This window comes from Armigeres subalbatus, unplaced genomic scaffold (genome assembly GCF_024139115.2).
Source record: "Armigeres subalbatus isolate Guangzhou_Male unplaced genomic scaffold, GZ_Asu_2 Contig328, whole genome shotgun sequence".
NCBI classification, from domain to species: Eukaryota; Metazoa; Arthropoda; class Insecta; order Diptera; family Culicidae; genus Armigeres; species Armigeres subalbatus.
Genome location: NW_026943073.1, coordinates 97,920 through 103,919, shown reverse-complemented (window position 1 = coordinate 103,919; position 6,000 = coordinate 97,920). Strand labels below are relative to the sequence as shown.

Below are 6,000 nucleotides of genomic sequence, written 5' to 3'. Positions count from 1 at the left end.
TGTGGTTTTCCGAGATCAAGAATTACTCAATGAGCAGAATAAGGATTATATCAGTTACTGGATTAATCAATATAAAATCAATTTCAATAGGATGAAACATTCAACAAATATTTGTAACTAGCATACCTTAATACAGGTTTCGTTCAAATCATTCCTAATAATACTTTTATTCGTTGCTTACCTTGTGCCTACTTGAAATTATCTTCCCTTCATTAATCAAACAAAGCGTTTTACCACCAATCCGATTGCTAACAATATGGTTCCTTCTCGAAGTATGTTAGCCCCACTCATATTTGCATTCATTACCTATTGCTGCATTCTTGTCTTTGAAAATTCATGGTATTCAGTCTCAATCACGAAGAATTTGATGAATCGAAAATATTAGGACGCGAGGAAAAAATCTGACACTTATAAAAAATACTTGCACACGCGATCACCGTTTGCAAGTGTCCAATGCTTATTTAGAAAAAAAAAAGTTTTTTATTGACTCTACTGCCACTATAAATAGTTCAATGCTCATCTTGAGAAGCGATCCGTATGATTTATTTCTTAATAATTTTGCTTCATTTATTGTTATTTACAGTTTGAAAATAGTCACTTTCGAAATAATTCTAATCAGCACGCCAACAAGTGGCACCAAAAACTACGAGTTTTCTTGTGAAAACTTTAAACAGTTTTCTATGGGAATGCGGCCGAACTCCCAAAGATTTCCCGTTGAATTACAAAGATTTTCTAGATGAAATAAAACTTGTGGCTAAAGGCCACAAGACTGAAAGTTGGTTGGCCGGATAAATGACCTCTTTCCCTACTAATGCTTTGAACATACTTTACGAATAAGACAATTATTTTGAGCTTTTAGTGGATTTTTTTCACACATCATAAGATGAGATCGTACTATCCCATTTAATTCCACCACTTGATTGTAACTTTAACGATTGTAACTGTTAAAGTTACGAGCAAGTGGTGAAATTAAATATAATAGTACGAACCCGTCTACTTATAAAATGAAAACTATGTTAATATGCTTCAGCTCCAATACATTGGCTGTTATGGCTTCAACCGTGCCCATAACGGGAAAAGCAAGCTGATAATGCCGCATGCTGCATCGTGTCATCAGACAGAATTGCTGTTTCTTAGACATGATGTAGAGTATCTATCCAGTTGTTTCGCACTTAAGTCGTTAACAAAAGCTGTCCTATTTATAGGACGCTTGGTTAATATGGGTTATGGTCGTTGGAGTTACACTCCATCCATAAATTGTCCATATCGGTTTCTCGAACAATGATGATTTTCGGAAACTTCCACTGTAATAAGGCACAGATCCCGGGAAAGAGCCTTTCTTATTCAGCCCCTGTTTGCCAGAATAGACGCTGTTTGAATCGCAACTTCTTAGTGAACAGACTGTCGAACATATAGGTATCGAACAATCTAATAAAAATCAAACAACTTCGATTATGTCACTTTTCGGAATAACTCGTGTTGCTTGGGAAAGATAAAAATTGTGCGATGGAACTTTTGCTCCCATTTCGCTTCCCTGCCCTCGAGAACACGATACATATCTCATCAAATTTTTGTTCAGTGGATTTTTTTTTACTCTCGTGAAATGTACATTTTTTTTTTTCAATTCTCTACCTCTCTTCCGCAGGATACTTTCCGCTGCAGTCCGAATACTGTCTGGTGTGGATCTGCCTGGATGTGCTGTTTTGCACCGCGAGCATCATGCATCTGTGCACCATTTCCGTGGACCGGTACCTCTCGTTGCGCTACCCGATGCGGTTCGGCCGGAACAAGACCCGGCGACGGGTGATACTGAAAATCAGCTTCGTGTGGCTGCTATCGATTGCGATGAGTCTGCCATTAAGCCTAATGTACTCGCAGGTACGTTTGATGGGGTTAATCCACCAGCGGGTGAAGGCGGGAGGGCACGGCAGGAGTAACGGGTGAGCGGCAAGATCCCGTTTGCCGATTTCTTCCGCATGATTCGGCTTCACTGGGGATTGGTAAATTGATTGGTTATGGCCCCCGGGGAGGAATGATAAGGAAAATTGTCGTTGGCGGTAATGACGTTTCGTGGTGCAACATCTGATGGAATGCGTTGCATATCGAAAATCATATCAGCTAGAAGGGGGACATTTTTAATAAGAAAAATTTCAAAGTTCCAACACGAAGCTTTTGGATTTTTATTTAGGGTTCATCAACACCACAAGCTGCTAAGGATCCTTAAAGACTTACTGCAAAAATTAGAGTTTTAACAGTAGATCTTTTTTTTAGGAATGCATTATAGGATTAACTCTTATATATGCTGGAAACGTAACGTTCATTGAAACTATAATGTATAACTACATTTTCTTACCTTAGAAAAATAAAAAAAAAGTAAAAATAGGCTGAGACAAGATTTTTGTGTATTAGCAAATTTAATTGAGCGTAGATCGTGTTGGATATTCCTCGATCCCTTTAACTGAAATTATCCTACAAAGAATGTACATTGGAATTGATATGAAATGATTTTCCTTTTCCTTTCATAAATAAAATATCACAAGTCGGTCAAAAAGCCGCTTGATGCAGTTTGGCAGAGCCCAGACCATTTGTGAATAGAAGATATGAATGATTTTCATAAAAAATAAGTTTACTAAATGGCCCTGGGATGTATTACCATAGTAACATTTTGGTATTACAGGTTTACCTCAATTATATGGACCCTCGATTATATGGACCCTTGATTATATGGACTTCGATTATATGGACTTTTTCCCTCGATTATATGAACATTTTTTTTCGCTAGATTTTTTTTTTGTGTTTTGGGGTTTTAAAAAGATGTTGCATATTTTAAGTCATATTTTACATTGATTCTATATTTATTATGGTACATTGGGGCAAATAAAGGCCCTTAAGGCATGTTGTGATGTTATATATGGAGATGCACTCTGAGTCATATGTTCGATTGACTTGATTTATTTACCATTTTCGCGTTGGAAAATTTTATTGTATATAATGATAAATATACAATTCTTTAATCTGCAACAGTGAAGTGAATTGTCAGACTGACAGTATGCGGAGCAAGTGATAAGATGAAATTGTCATATTTAGCTGTTAGATCTTTGCTTCCAACCTTTTTCTGCTTTTGGTGCATGGAATTAAGTATAGAAGGACGGATGATGCATTAACATTTAGCAAACCGGACCCACTGAGACTGATTTTTCAGGTATCCACGAAACTGGAAGAGTTTATTTCAATATATGATACATAAAGCTCCAAATGGTTTTCAAATCTGGCATTATTTCTTCTGGGCGAACTTGATAATTATTTGAATGTAAAAAACTGAAAACTCTTCGAGCAGTCTTGATGTTTAAATAGATGTTGTCGAATATCCTGGTATTCACATTTGTTCAACACAAGGCTTAAGGATTATACTGACGCTCAACGGTAGGAAAAGAAATTGAATATCTTTAGAATGTTCTAGTTAGCAGTTCTTAAATCAATAGCTGCTAAACCATTCAGCAAAACGTGATCCTGAAACGCTCATGCAAACTCGTTCATGCTGTGCGATGTGTTTTTCGTTAGTGTTGTACAAAATACAACAGCGCGTTGTGATGAAATTTTGAATGCAATCTCAAGTTTTGTCCGGGATTTTTATGAGGGCTCGCCACTGTGCGTCGTTTTGAATTTTAAAACCCGTGGCAAAATACAGCCCTGCTTTAATATACGAACATAGTCCAAAATAGCCATAACAATTTATCCTTTAATATTCCACTTAGCAGGTGTAGGTGCACTGTGCACTGTTTCCCATCAACAATATTTATCCGCTCAATCGATTCTTCAATTTTTTGAGGACAACTTTCCCAAAGAACCCATACTTTTTGACGAATAGTGCTGGTTTCCAAGCTTGACCTAACATTCGCCCGATTTTGAATTAAAATTTTAAATTAAAATAAAATAAATTTTGAATTGAATTAAAATATTCTAAAATATTAATCCTGTGAAAAAGTTGAACTTAAATAAGTCAAAGAATTGACTGAGACAATAAAACGAGATACATTTTTTGGCGGGAAATGACGGGAAACGGGAAAAATTGGTTTTTGTAAAAATGACACTGATACGTGGATAAAGCCCCTTATTTACATTGATTTCAATTCTTTTTAAGAATATCAATCAAACGCAACTTGTTGCAAGGAGATCTTTTAAAGATAAGTGTCAGAAAAGTGAGACTGTTTCTACGCGATTTTTGCATAAACAAATGCATTTTGGCCATATCTTCTGAGCCCATAGTCCAATCCGGCCAATTTTCATAAGGAGACAATAGGACAAAATAGACAACTTTTCATCGGTTTCAATTTGCTACGATCAAATCAAAAGAGGACAAGTGTCAGTCCTTCTATATAAAGCCAGTTTTTGAATCTAACATATACCTTTCTCGACCACTTAGTGTTTTCTTTGTTGCTGAAACAGGAAGGCACTGTAGTTAGAATTTGTGAATAATTATATTAGTGTGCTCACATTGAGCTGGCCGAAAAAAAGGTTACGTTCTTATAGAAAATCATAATTTACTGAGTTGTCATAAAATGAGCCCAAACATGCGGATTAGACTGTAAGGCAATATATGGATATTTTCTTTCAACTTTTAAGACTTATTTCATCGTGTACCACAATTTTCGAGAAAAAAAATTTGCTTCGGTTATATGAAAAATTCGATTATATGGACTTTTTTGCATCGAAAAAGTCCATATAATCGAGGTATACCTGTATACTGGTTTTAACACACTCTTGTGAAGCAAATTATGGCTTTCAAGGGCGTTATAAAAATTAAAATGTTACTTTGGTAGTCTCAAATTTCCTAGTAGCTGGACGTTAACAAAATTTAAGGTTTAATTCAAAACGCCAGTTCCTCAATTGTCTTTGTTTTGCATTTGGTAAAAGTATGCTTAGAACGGCAGATTAGGCCTTGGAGATCTGTTCGTTGCCAAGGACTTTACCATCGCAAGCAACTCTTTGCACGTCTTCGTTGTTACTTCGGCCACACCCGCTTGTCGCATGGGACGGAAATAGTAACTCGACAATCTGCAATAACCTCGCCGGAGACCGTTTGGGAGGTGCCATTCTTAAGCTCTTGCATAACCTTTCCTACTTTATACCACCTGTCCATCAACCTCAACCCTAACTCTGGTTGATAGTCCAGTACTCAAAGCAACTCTTCGTAGCAGCAACTTCTGTTCGGTCGGTTAGCAGATTTCCGAAGCTATCATTCTTTATTTATCTTTATCTTTAGAAAGATAGATAAAGGTAAATAAAGATAAAGAAAAGCTATCATTGATCATAATTGGTGCCGGTTATACCCACTCCTAAACTGGACACGAATCCGTCGACGAAACGGTGCTCGTAGCTAATGTATTTGATGGGCAGCAGCTCAGTATGTTGACTGTTGAGGAATGCCAGCTCCTCGTCCCATGCCAGTGAAATTACGTCAGTCATCATGCGCAAGATCCAGTATGTTTGGATCAAGAAGCGGATTATTTTAATGCCTTAGACCGCACTACCTTTCTGTAGTACCCAAATAGAGAGAAAGGTTAAGTAATAAGAGATGTTCATATAACGAATAAAATTATTGTTAAAAAAAACAGAATAATTATACCTATCATTTGAAACCTTGGTGATTCCTAATTTCACATAATATGGACAACAGGAAATTCATTGCGATATGTAGACAACCCTGTATTCGACTTTACCACTTCATATCTCTGCTTCGACTCATCTCCGTGGTAACGAATACTTCTACAGCTCAAATCACGACGAGAAGTACTATAAGCTTTACACACACTAACAACGTAATGCATTACACACATCAGTATAATGCCGAACTCTACGTCGTAGCATCGAACGAACTTTACTTCATTCTCTCGATCAAGTTTGGACCGTGTGGTCGCGCTCGTGAGTCGGTAGGTAAGGAGCGAAAAAAAAAATAAGATGGAGTCGGACAGTTCGAATGGGAGTCAGCCGGAGGTTTGT

At 37.0% G+C, this 6,000-nt stretch overlaps 1 pseudogene; it reads left to right on the top strand.

The window, feature by feature from the left end:
* Positions 1-256: 256 nt before the first annotated feature.
* LOC134204011 (uncharacterized) overlaps positions 257-6,000 on the top strand; it is an 86,686-nt pseudogene continuing 80,942 nt past the window's right edge.